This window comes from Silene latifolia, chromosome 3, assembly GCF_048544455.1.
Source record: "Silene latifolia isolate original U9 population chromosome 3, ASM4854445v1, whole genome shotgun sequence".
NCBI classification, from domain to species: Eukaryota; Viridiplantae; Streptophyta; class Magnoliopsida; order Caryophyllales; family Caryophyllaceae; genus Silene; species Silene latifolia.
The window spans coordinates 59696069-59710733 of NC_133528.1; positions in this window are offsets into that span (position 1 = coordinate 59696069).

Sequence of the window (14665 nt, forward strand, 5' to 3'; positions counted from 1 at the left end):
TTCCGTAACTTGCGTGGTTAATCTCAATCATATGAATAAAAGTAGAAGAGGAAGACATACCAACAGGTTTAACACGACCTGCCTTTAAGTCCTCATGATAAACAGGACATGTACGCCTCCAATGCCCAGTCTTGTGGCAATGATGGCACTCCATGTTTTCATTCTTGCTCTTTGTCGCGCCTGATGAGGTGCTCGACTCACCAGGTCCACTCTTACCTGAACCCGACTTCTTGAACTTCGCCTTACCTACTGTTAGGTCTGCTTTAGCTTTGCCCTTGCCCTTGCCTTTGTTTGATACAACGAGAACATCCTGTTTATTGCTCCCACTGAACTTCATGTCCTTCTCGGTCTGTACGAGGAGGGAGTGCAGTTCATGGGGAGTTTTCTTCAAATCATTCATATAGTAATTCGCTCTAAATTGCGAATAACCATCGTGGAGTGAGTGAAGTATGCGGTCGATCACAATGTTCTCGCTGATCTTACAATCAAAGGTCTCTCGGTTTCTCGACATTCTCAATCATCTTTGAGAATGTGTGGGCTAACTGGTTGGCCCTTTCTTCGAGTCTCGCATCAAAGAAGCGAGTGGTATGCTCATAGGTCATGATTCTCGGTGCTTTCGAGAATTCCTTGGTGAGCGTGGTGAAAATCTTGTTCGCACCATGGGCTATGAAGCGTTTCTGCAAATTGGGTTCCATTGCAAAAATGAGTACGTTTTTAATCGCACCCGCTTCCATACAGAAATCATTAAACTTGGTGATTTCAAAGCAGACTCTAGCCGTGGGACCTGGGTTTGCGGGATGGGCTCCAATAGATATTTGAGCTTCCCGTCGCCAGCGCGCATTCCGTAATGCCGCCTCCCGTCCGCGAAGTTTGATCCATCATTCTTGATCGAGTAGACGATTCATCCGATTCATGAAGATCCGAAGCCAGGACTCACGGTCCAATGTGGCACTTGGCATTGGGTTATCAGTAGAACCAGCCATTTGATATTAGCAGTTTAAAAGTTCGTGATCTACACTGAAAAAGGAAAGAAAAACAAAAACGAAATAAGCATCTCATCGAGGTGATTTAAGTCTATTTAAAAAAAATTTAACGTGTAGACTCGCACACTTGCATAATTGATCTCCCTCAAGAATGATACAAGTGATCCCAAGACTCAATTTCTGTAAATTGATAAGCCAACTGTTTAGCTAATTCTTCCGTAAGAACTCTTGGTCGATAGATTTCCGTAAATCCTATCTATAGTCCACCATGATCACAGGATCGTACGAGTGACCATAGTGTTGAGATAAAATAAGTCAATCGGTTCCAACTTACCCGACGTAGAAGGGGTTATATTATGCCTACCGACGAAGAAGGGACTCATTGGAGTTTGACCTATAAAGACCGTTCTCAATTTTGGTTTATACGAGGAAGATCCCATCAACAAAATTATAATTCATTTTAAGTGAACGAATAACTAGCGCCTGCGTGAATGAATTAATTTAGGTGATGGCTTAGCATGGATCGTGTGACATGAGAATGTCAAAGAAAACTAACTCGTGACCTCTATATGTGTCAGTTTTCATGCAATAATTAGGTGGTTTGGTTTTTAGGCGGAATATGATGCATATTATCGTTACGAAAAATAAATAAAAGAATGCAATACGTAAATAAAAATTCCTAGTGTGGCCTATCCTAATAAAAAGAACATAAAACAACTTTGGAATCCACCGTTGGACCCGAGAAGCTTGTCTTGATGTTCCATCTTGATCCATGTAGCGGGAGTGAGCATCCGGTCTCCATCTTTGGTCTTCTCAAAAATTACAATTTAAAATTACAAATATAAACCTATTTACATTCTAATTAAAACTGTAATTACAAGTGAAAAATCCAAAACGGAGATACGAGATCTCAAAATACAACCAAGACCGTGTTCCATCATTACGGTAACACGTTCTACTAAGGCCACACTAAGTTACAACTGTTTGCAAAATAAATAAATAAATACGTAATAAAAAGCATTCAAAAACATTCATAATTAACGATAAATAAAATGCATCAACTAAAAACAAATTCATTCGTGACATAATTCCGTAATTATGTGAAATTTATCCAAACCACCTTTTAATGATTAAAATTCATGTGATAAAACTGCTTCTATCAATTTAATTTTAATCTAATACGATCCGATTACTTTAAATACGCTTTAAAATAACTTAATGGTACGTGTGTGAACCGTTTCACAATCATAGCGAGTGTACAATATCCGTATAAAGTACAAATTAAGGCCAAAAGAAAATTTAAAGCAAAAGGAAAAATTTTCAAAGCTGCCAAAACGAAATCCCTCGATCCAGGGACATAAGTGCTCGATCGAGGAACAAAAGGGCTCGATCGAATGAGGCTGCCATTCGATCGAGGGGTTTGCCAATCAGGAGGTGCTCGATCGACTAAACATGAGGTCGATCGAGGACCTATATCAGCAAGACTGTTCGATCGAGTACGAGGAGGTCTCGATCGAGCAGTCAGGGTTTAAAAAGTGGTCGATCGAGTACAGCAAGGACTCGATCGAGTAAAAACATGACAGAAAACCTCTCGATCGAATAATAACATGCTCGATCGAGTGCAAAATTTCTGGAAAAACAAAACCCTCGTGAAAAAGTTTTTTTGTGAAGCAAAACAACCTTAATTTTGATCAAAACCGCATCAAAACAATTTAACAATTTGATAAAACTCGACATATTGTTATAATCTCCGTATAAAACAACAATATGCACAAAAATAAATCGAAAACAAGATGAAATAACCGTGTAAAACATGACACGGTTTCAAAAAAAAAATCAACCGTGTAAACAAGGCACGGTTTTCGAGACAAAACAACCGTTTCAAATCGTTTTATGAAAAATCACAATGAAAATTTACGTGGCCTCGCTCTGATACCACTTGTGGGGTAATATCCGTATAAGACCCTTTAAATTTAGGACTATAACGTAAATTTAACATGTGAAATATGGTCATAAACGAAATACAACAATAAAATGATAAAGATAAAGAATCAACCTCGGGTCCTTTGATGCACGGAAAAAAACGAGAAATCAACAGAGATTTCCTCCTAATTGTTGCACCCAAGACCGTCTGAGACTATGCCCTTGTGCTAGAAAATGCTCTCTAATTGACTTGCAATATCGAGAGAGCTATTGTGAGGTTATTCGATGTGAGATCGAGGTTTTTCAGAGAAAGTTGCTCTTCAAAACCCTAATTTTCATGTAGAATGAATGCTTAGGTCAAAAGGAGAGGGAGCCTCTCCTTTTGTTGTCTCGGTCCGCGGGTCATGAGAGGAGGGAGTGGGCTTTCCACTTTCTCCTCATTTAACCCGTGATCCGACTGATCCGACTCGTCTCGCTAAAATGTATATGACGCGGTTTTTATTATAAATCGTCATCGGTTATCGGCTATTAAAACATCAACTAATAATACGGGTTAGTTGAATTATTAATACATGTCCGACAAAGACGATATTGTATAATTTATTCAATATACATTAATTAAATATAATCGTTTATATTTAATTTACGGTCTTATTTAATTCGCCTTAGCCCATAATATTTAATCCGTATTAAATATAATATCTCAACATCACATTTTGACTAATTACTAGTCAAATAACTCGGACTAACTGGTTAGTCAAAATTGGCATCTACATGATTGTATTTTCATCTTTGTCACGTCTCTCAAACGTATCCTATAGGTGTGACTTTTAGGGACCAGTTGATCACCGCCATCTGTATGACAATAACGTCAAACTTATCTAGCAAGCCAACCGTTATTGATAAACGTGGATCAACTGATAATAATACCAAAAGTATGCCCTTTGATCCTTTTAGAGGTTTATAAGTCCTTACACTAACTGTTAAGGACACCAACCCCAACAAGCTCCCACTTGTCCGTACAAGTGTATGTGCAATGACGTTATCCGCACTAACTGGAGGACACAAGCTCCAACAGAATCACCAAAGCTAAGTAATCCTATTACTTTCTCGGACGAAGATTTGCCACCTTTCGGCGCTAGTCACAACCTTGCTCTATACATCACTGTCATTTGTCTAAAGAAGAATGTGCCAATGACCTTGGTGGATGATGGCTCCGCAGTCAACGTCATACCCCTCAAAACGGCATACAAGCTAGGCATGAAAGAGTCGGATTGGACCCCTACCGATCAAGGTGTGCGTGCATATGACGGTACACGACGAAAGGTGGTAGGACTTGTCAACCTAACCATAGCCACGGGACCAATCGAACGAAAGGTTAACTTCCAAATAGTGGACATTGAAGCTTCATTCAACATACTTCTGGGAAGGCCTTGGATTCACGCTTCCAAAGCGGTAACATCCACCCTTCATCAAAAGATCAAGATCCCACTAAACGGCAAAATAGTGACGATCACTTCGTCACCCATCAAGGCGATAATCGAAAAGCAATCGAACAATCAAGTCCTTGCGGATCCCGTATACGAACTTGGGGGCTTCCAAAGTGTAAGTGTCATAGAAAGTGAGTTGGCACCCTTATACTATAATCCCTACTCTAACTTGGTGGTCAACCACATACTCAAATCCCAGGGATACTTCCCTGGAATGCCTTTGAACCCTATTCGGAAGAATACCTTCGCACCATACAAGGAAGGCAACTCAACGAGGATACCACTTGGACTAGGGTACAAACCCACAAAAGAGGAGGTTCTCGAAATGCTTGCCCAAGTCCAAAACCGCAAGCACGTAGGAGTCCAAATGCGACCCTATCTCCCTAATTTAAATGGGTACTTTGTTCAAGAAGGAAGTCTAGAACTCTTTCACGGATTTCCTGAGCCTTGGCATTATCTCGAGAGGAAGTTAGCCGGAATCGAGATCTTTCATGATTGCTACTTTATCCCTCCAGAAACGGTTCCTACCGTCAAAACCCGTCAAGCACCTTGCTTAGACGAACAAGCTGTTAGCCTATTGTTTGGAGAAGATCGATTCGTTAGGGCCGTGCCGGATGAGATCATTACCATGATACTTCAAGACGATCGCTTCAACCCCACCGCGTTAATCACAGAAACCGACGCAAGACAGCAGAAAGGATGGAGAAAATCAATCAAGTGGACCAACAATCAAGGAAGACTCCTCAAGCTCACTACTGGAGAAGGAGAGATGTTCAAAGGAGAACCAGAAGACGATGAGTTCGAGTCGGAGTCGGAGTCAGAGTCGGAGTCTAGAGAAGTCATTAGAGAGTCTACTCCTGTCGTTATCCCCACTCCCTTTGTTTCTCCTAGCTTAGTCTCGAGTAGTCACTGTAGTTCGGGAAATGCCCCAACATTTGTCCTTTGCCGCCATGACCATGGATCGGTTGGCTTCTCTGTTTCAACTCTACTCAAATTTTAATATGAATAAATCAGTTACGCTTACTCTTTGTGTTATCTTGAGTGCAATTCTGTTTACGATGATACTGAGGATGACCAAGACCCAGACTCGATCGAAATACCTCCCTACGTAGCCAAAGAAATACTACAGGAAGGGGAAGAGGGACCAGTAATAGAGGACACCGAACCCATCAATGTAGGAACCGAACTAGAACCCCAAGAACTTAGGATAAGGACTACCTTGAGCTCTACTGAAAGGGCCGATTTCATAGACCTCCTAAATGAATTCAAAGACGTTTTCGCTTGGTCCTACAAAGACATGCCAGGGATCGACAGGGATATCCCTGAACATAGGATTCCGATTAAGCCAGGTTTCAAAACCGTAAAGCGAAGCTTGACGAATGAGAACAGAATGGGCTCGAAGATTAAGGAAGAAGTTGACAAGCAATTCAAAGCCGGGTTCATCAAAGTTTCCGAGTATTACGATTTGGGTAGCTAACATAGTACCCGTACCCAAAAAGGATGGGAGAATCCGCGTTTGTGTTGACTTTAGGGACTTAAACAAAGCAAGTCCAAAAGATGACTCCCCTCTACCTCACATCGACATATTAGTGGACAACACCGCTGACCACGCATTACTATCCTTCATGGATGGGTATGCAGGTTATTATCAAATCAAGATGGCCATGGAAGATATGCATAAAACCGCATTCGTCACCCAATGGGGAACCTATTGCTATACGGTAATGCCGTTTGGATTAATCAACGCCGGAGCTACATATCAACGCACCGCAACTACTCTCCTACATGACATGATGCACAAAGAAGTTGAGGTATACGTAGATGACATGATTGTCAAATCCAAGGAAAGAGAAGGACATATTGCGAACCTTCGCAAGTTCTTCGCAAGGCTACGAAAGTACAACATGAGGCTCAATCCTCAGAAATGCACATTCGGGGTAACATCTGGCAAACTTCTGGGATACGTCGTTAGCCAACGAGGTATAGAAATAGATCCTTCCAAAATCAAAGCTCTGATCGAAATGCCACAACCTCAAACGAAAAAAGAAGTCGGAGGATTCCTAGGAAAGGTGCAAAAGTATATAAGTCGATTCATATCGAAACTTACGATGATCCGTGAGCCTATCTTCAAGAAACTCAAGAAAACAGACCACACCATGTGGGATGATGATTGTCAAAAGGCATTTGACCGAATCAAAGAGATATTGGCTAAACCACCGGTGCTCATGCCACCTCAACGAGATCAACCTCTTGGTTTATATCTCACGAAGAAGAAAACGGCCATGGGTGCCATGGCTCAAAGCGTAGGAAGTGAAGAAAGAGCTATCTACTATCTCGGTAAGTAGTTCTGGAATACGAGTGCAAATACTCACAACTCGAAAAGACATGCCTCGCTCTTGTGTGGGCAACGAAGAAGCTACGCCATTACATGCTTAGCTACTCCGTCAAAATATACTCCAAAATGGATCCGATCAAATACCTCTTCGAGAAACCCGTCCTCAACGGACGTCTAGCAAGATGGACCCCGATGCTCTCAGAATTCGACCTCAAATACGTGCCACTGAAAGTTATAAAAGGTCGCGCCGTCGCCGAATTTTTCGCAGAAAATCCTATCAATGACGCACAAAAAATAGATACTTGGTCATTTCCAGACGAGGATATACTCCAAACTGATGTAGACTCCTGGGACCTATACTTTGATGGAGCATCGAACTTAAGAGGATTCGGAATAGGAGTGTTGATCATTTCTCCTGAAGGCGAGCATACACCAATTTTTGTCAAACTCGACTTCGAGGTGACAAACAATCTTTGCGAGAATCACGAAGCTTGTCTCATTGGACTACAAGCGGCAGTGAGCTTAGGCATCAAAAACCTCCGAGTACATGGAGATTCATCACTGATCATCAACCAAGTTACAGGATCTTGGAAAATCCGAAGCGAAAGCCTCGCACCTTATCAGGCTAGAATAGACCAAGTCGCTCAATTCTTCGATCACGTAACCTACCTACACCTACCTCGGGAAGAAAATCAATTTGCAGACGCTCTTGCGAAACTTGCATCTCTGATCAACATGCCAGATCACATGATGGAAATGCCTTTGTGCATCGAACGACGGTCAGAACCGGCTTATGTCCACCAAATCACCGACGAAGAGGAAATCGCACAGGAACCCTGGTTCCAAGCAATCCTGAATTTTAAGCTTAATGGTACATATCCACTGGATATGGACAAGAGGGGACAACGTGCTATACGCCTACTAGCTTACCAATACATTCTGATGCAAGGAGAATTATACAAAAGAACACCTCTTGGTGTAGTCCTACGTTGCCTTGATCATTCGCAGGCACGAAAGGTGATGGAAGAAGTCCATGACGGAGAATGCGGTCCTCACATGAGTGGGCCCATGATAGCAAAGAAAATCACGCGTTTGGGATACTATTGGACCACAATGGAATCCGATTGCATCAAATACGTAAGACATTGCCACAATTGCCAAATCTTCGGGAACGTGCAACATGTCCCTCCTTCATTGCTCTACACAATGACATCCCCTTGGCCATTTTCTGCATGGGGAATTGACATAATCGGGAAGATAACCCCAGCCGGAACAGGAGGTCACTGTTTCATTCTAGTAGCAATTGACTATTTCACCAAATGGGTAGAAGCGGCTTCCTACACTGGACTTACAGCTAAAAATGTGGCAAAGTTCATACAAAACAACATCATCTGTCGATATGGTTGCCCACATGAGATCATCAGCGATAACGGATCACATTTCCAAGCTGAGACCGAGCAATTGCTAGCCAAATACATGATTAAGCATCACCACTCTTCGCCCTATAGACCACAGACTAACGGCGCGGAAGAGGCGGCGAACAAGAATGTTGTCACGATTCTCAAGAAAATGATTGACAACTATAGAGATTGGCCAAACAAGATACCCTTTGCTTTATGGGGGTATCGTACATCTGTTAGGACGCCCACTGGGGCTACTCCTTTCTATTTGACCTACGGCATGGAAGCCGTACAACCAGTCGAGCTAGAAATACCATCCTTGCGTATTTTACTCGAAAGTCAAATCCCGGAAGCCGATTGGAAGAAGGATAGATATGAAGAACTCATCCTCCTGGATGAACGTAGGCTACGCGCCTTGCATAATGTCCAAACATATCAAGCACGTATCAAACGAGCTTTCAACAAAAGGGTTAGGCCAAGAAACATCAAAGAAGGAGAGTTAGTGCTTAAATCGGTTAGAGCTCTCTTACCTGTGGACCCACGGGGAAAGTTCAAACCTAATTGGGCCGGACCATTTCTAGTCAAATCCATACTCCCAGGGGGTGCGGTTAGAATCACAGACCTAGATGGGAATGAGTTTTCAAACCCCACAAACCTTGACCAACTGAAACGTTACTATGCCTAGAATAGGAGTGAAAACGCGCCTCGCGTAACCCCACGTGTCGCTCTTGTGGCACTAAATAAACGGCCCCTGGCCAAGTTGAAATAAGCTAATGTCACTATGCTCTTGCATTTTGACAAGTTCGTCATCCTCATATCATCAAATAAACTAAATTTGCACCTTCAGAGTAAGCAAAAGCTCATGCTTCTTTTCTAAAGTTCATTACAAGCTCTTGCTTTGAACAATTATTCTTTTACATTTACTCGAACTACGCGCAAGGGTTTGATTTCGCTTCCTAAGTGAATACGTAGGCAATCCTTCACGGGATTCAACCCGTTATGTCTAAAATGTAAATAGAAAGACATTTGCATTGCATTTGAAATTCGACAAGAATAATAAATAGAAAATCACAACGGTTTCATAACCAGTTAACCTTTTTTATTTCATTCATTCTCTGATAATAATAGTACGCTACATAATAAAAATAGAATAGGCTAGGATTCTAAAAACCCCACCCTTTTATTACAACAACAAATAATAATAATAATCAAATAATAAATAAAGACTCGGACTATTCCTCCATCTTCCCCTTGCCCTTGTCATTCCTATCATATTTCTTGTCACGACCTCGAGCCGGACGCTCTTGCGCCACTTCAGACCTAATCACCAACGGTCTTTCTCGAGGCCTAGCCTTTCCATTCTTGCCAATCACCATTTTCGCGACATGAGTAGTCTTTGGTTTCTTTGAAGGATGAACAACTTGAAACCCGGCTTCTTCTTCTCCCTCTGTCAGATGCTTCTCTTTCTCTTTCTCTCCCTCGCGCACCTTGTAATCAACAGGCTCGCGTTTCCTCAATCTCTCGCGCTCTTCCGAAGTAGTAGCCTTTCTCCATCTCAGATAAGAATCCGACACCCACAAGGCATTGGCAGAGAAATTCAAGAACCACATGTTTCTTTGGGCCCATTTAATAGCCCACTCTCTTCGGCTCTCTGTTGTAAGCGCCATAGCAGTCTGCGGGACAGTATCAAGCCTAGGGATCGTCTGTTTTAGCCTAACTTGTCTCATCAGCCTTTCCGGGAAGATGCATACCATAAACTCCAATCCGGGAATGCGCACGGACCTAGTGGGATCCAAAGAAGACACTCCGATGACGGACTTGAGGTGCCACCACGGTACGACCCACCTGATCAACGGGCCATCATCACTCTTCAACTTGTTCTTCCAGTAATCGCAAACCCGCGTGAAGTCCACCATATACAACCTTGTCCTCATCGCGATCGAGCGGGCATGATAGGAAAGCGCATGAACTGGGGGCTCGATCAAGCGGAGCCGTTCCATAAGCCAAACCTACCAAAAAGCGGGTATTAGACATCAAAAAAAAAAAAAAAAAAAAAAAAAAAAAAAAAAAAAAAAAAAAAAAAAAGAAAAGGTGTCTTTTACCCGCAAAATGACGGGACTCCCCAAGAACGGCAGATCACGATTGGATTTCCTATTATCCAAGCCCAAAATAATCTCTCCCAAGCATAAGCAAGCTGGGCTCCTGCGCAGCTCCATCTGCTCAACAAGGCCAAGAAGACGGGGATCACCTCTCAAGTCTTCATCAACGTGCCCTTGGAGGACATACACATGCAACAAGCAAAAGCCGAATGCCCTCCGCCTAGCAACATGAGAAACGGTGGGGTCGGCCCTGTCGATGAATCGATCTATGAAGTCCAACATTCTCACACCCTTTGAGGTAACTAGGCGGTCCACCTCAAGTCTAGTCAATCCAAGCAGGTCTCTAAATTTGCTCTTGTATCCTTGAGAAGTAGAAGGAATGGCGGGCAAATGTTCGGGGTCCCACCCACCAATAGCAGCAATTTCTTCAGGAAAAGGACAAATATCACCTCCAGGGAACGCAAAGACATGGTAGTTCGGGTCCCAATAGTCAAGGCAAGCATCCAAGAACGGTTTAACAACCTTGATGAGTTTCAAACTCAACAACGATCCAAAGTTATAAGAGCCCATATCGTGCTTCTCCATATTTGAAAATTCGTTGGTCCATTCCTTCAAGCGGATCTCCAAAGTATTCATGATGAGAAAAATTATTTTGAAGAATTTTGTGTAATTAGACAAAGAAGGGACGGAAGATTTGTGTGAATAAAAGCTCCATCGACGCTTCTATTTATACTAATTCTTTGTTTCAAAAATCCGTCGAACAGACCACCTTGGGAAAGCAGCGAAGACCTGCTTTGTGCCTCTTCAAAGGGACGCACACATCTTTGCGCCTCTTCCTCAGCTTCACTTCTGTGATTTTCCGCGTTGGATCTTTCCTAATTCCTTAACGAATAATTTTCTATTCCTACAGGTTATTATTTTAGTAAATACGGGAAGATTACCATGTTTCAGGTTTCCTAATTTCGCGGGCACGTATTTCGAGGCGACATTGACATTTCCGCCATTATATCACACTTGTTTTTTTTTCATTTTTAGGAAATGATTTTCATTTTAATTTTCTTTTTCTAGGGAAATAATTTTTAAGTCATTTATTTTACCAAAATCCCAACATGTACATTTTCATTTCAATTTCTTAATTTCATTTCTACATTTCTAACTTATAGATTTCTATTTTTTTCTTTTTTTAGGGGGTAACCCTCCCTACCGTCCGTCCGGTCTTTTCCGGCAAAATTTTTGCATTTTTCGCGTTCTTTCGAGTCTCTCATTTTGCGCTAATTAAGGCCATATGTATATAAAAATGTATGCTTTGCGTGTTTTCTATGTAAATTTCGGCAGCATGACGGCGTAAACCGTCATCTACCAAACCTGTTCGAAACTAACCTGCAGATACAAGCAACGCAACCCAACAGCAAAGGCACTCAGGCCGTCATACATATACCAAACGGAGGAAATGTACAAACTGGAGGCTCGAGCCCCAAACAAAGTCCAAAAAAAAAATGTTCAAAATGATAGTCCAAATGTACAAATGTGCAAAATACGACAAAAGCTACACAAAACTACTGCTGGGCGCCCTCCAACTCTGCAACTCTCGCCACAAGAACGGCGATCTCGGCATCCCGAACCTCGAGTTCCCTCAACACACGAGCTGTCTCCTCCCGAGACTGGGTCAACTCTCGCTCCAGCCCGCGGTCACCCTGTAAACAATAAATTGGCTCATGTCAATCGATTCAAGCAAAATTAGAAAAAAAATGGAAATAGGTGTAAGGTTCATACCTGACGACCTCGACCGCCGACAAGTGCCTCGACGGCCGTAGCTCGCAGCCGGTTGGCCACCCTCCACAACGCCACGAACCGAGACGGCGCGACCTGCATTTTCAAAAAGAAATTCTCAACAAACGAACAAACTCAATCAAATGTGTTCTTACACAAAGGATATACAAGTTAGAAGCTCACCCTCCGAATCAGATGCTGCCAATCGTCCAGGCCAGCATCCGTCACAGCTACGTCAAAGTCACGCAGCTCGGAGATCGTCGTCCTCCCGGTCGCGTCAGTATACTCAAGGGTCTCGGGGTACTCTGGGGGCTCGATGCCCGCCGCCTCGACCTCCTGCAAAGACAAAGGATTCTCATTAATCGATGATCTTTCATCATAAATCTCATAATCGAATCAAGAGGAAAAATAAAAGATGCTCACCACTACCGGCCAATACGCCAACCTCCCGTAAAGGAACGCCGAGTAGTCCTCGCCAGGAAGAAGAAGGGCGTCGCCACTGGCACCGCCCAGTCCGCCTCCCTCTCGGCCTCGGAAGGCTCTCTAAACATCGTCTAGGAGGATCGACGGGAACCGTCGCACGCCCGCGAGCACCGACGAGCCAAGCGCTCGCCCAAGTACCACACAGGACCCATCGACGTCCTCAACAGCAGTCGGCTCGAGCTCCTAGGCCGAAGGACCTCAGCCACGAAAGGTGGCGCTCCAGCGTACTCCGCCCAAGGTCTGGGCACCCACTGTGACAAAATAAAGTAAAGATCATTCCTATGATCAATTAAAGGCAAATATAAGAAGCAAGTGAATATACGTGAGATGCTTACGCTGCTCAGCTGAAGAGCGTTCACGTCCCGCCGGTAGACGTTGTGAGAAGAACGCTTGCTTCGTTCGTCCAAGCACATCACCCGATCCCTCACCACGGATAGGCCCTCTCCAGCGCTCCGTTCTCTTCGGCGCGAGGCTCGGGAAGTAGGAGTACACCCATGCCTAAAGTAGAATAATCAATGACGATCTTTCATGATTGGATAAAGAAAAGAATTAACTTTGGTCTAAAGGAAGGTTCATACCTCCAGCAGTAGTCCAGGCCCGATAGCACCAGGAGAAGTCCCCTTCTCCATCAGCTCCGGACGAACCATGACCCTCATAAAGCGGATGAGGACCGCAAAACCAGTGATGACCGGTCCCAACGTCCCGGGGAACTCGGGTCGAAAGGAAGGGAAGAAGCTTCGTCGATGACTCTTGCCCTTGTCTCCGAGGTAAATCGAAGACGAAACCACGAGCCACGGCACGAGCCCTCTCGTCACCAGACAGGGGAGGAGGAGCCGTCTCCCTCCCGTCAATCGTCACCGGCCGCCGGGTCTTCCCGCAAAATAGTCTCGAACGTAAGAACGGGTATCAAACCCGACATCAGAACATGTGACCTTCGGCGACAAGTTCCGCCGATCAATCTCCTCGCCTCGGCCGAGTCCGCCCTCATGCGCGGTCTCTGGCCACACCAGCTCCTCGGTCCCACACGGCAGGTCAGAAATCATGCCGTAGTCCTCGAGAGTGACTCCCACCTCACCAAAAGGCATGTGGAACGTAGAAGTCGTATCCCAGAATCGGTCCAAGAAAGCGCGGACCAGGCTAAGGTTAGCCCGCAACTTCCTCTTCGCGATGTCCCTCCAGACCTGAACCAAAGGACCGAACGCTCCACGCTCGATCATGACCCTCTCCTCCGCCGACGCCCGCTCGTAGTGCTCCATCGTTTGTCGTGTAACCCGAGAACGACCCGATGTTCCCGGCCTCCTATTGTGATTTGAAACAAGGCTATCTTTAGTTTTGAATGAAATTTGAAAGAAATTTGAACAAAAGAATGAAAAGGGATGAGTAATGAGTAGTGAATTCCTATTTACCAAACTCTTCACCGTCCTATAGGACGGGTGACCCTCTCGCAGCCCCACACCGGTGCTGCTCTCCCAAGTCTCGGCCCACGCAGAGCTCCTCTCGGTGACGACCTCCTCGTCCGACGTTGGCCCGTCTCGGGGCCTCCTCCTCCTCGACGGCCTCCTCCTCGTGAAACTCATCCCCAGCAGACCATCACCGCCGCGGTGAAGGCTCGCTCTAAAGCCTCCTCGACAGTATGAATCGATCTCCATGGGAGCTCTCCCAGAAGTAGAAGCCTCATCACCTGCAACATTAAAGCAAATTTAGGCCGCGTCACGTGACGACAAGCCTTGGTTAAAGGATTTTCGAGCCTTCAAAGCCCTGAAACCGATCTTTTTTTGCCATCCTTGGCCATATTCCCACCAACCCGATCACTCATGTGGTAATTTGGGTCAAGTCAAGTCAAATTCGAAGCCTAGTTCCGAGTTCGAGTCGAAATTTCGGCAGCATTTCGTTATAACGGCGATTATGCCCTAGAAAAGTGTCCTGAAAAAGCCGTCACAAACCAAAATTCCGAGATGGTAGAAAGTTTACCCATCATTCAAGGATCCCAAATATCAAGTTTCATTACAAATGGGCATTCCTAAGGCTATTTTCGAAGCAATTTACGGTTCAGATGTAAAGCCATATAAAATTTCACTCAAAGGCTCAAGACTTGATGAAAATTCGAAACAAATACATGGTTTTGTTCCTAATATCACCTACTATCCATTTATAATGTCAATTTGACAAGGCAAATGCGTTT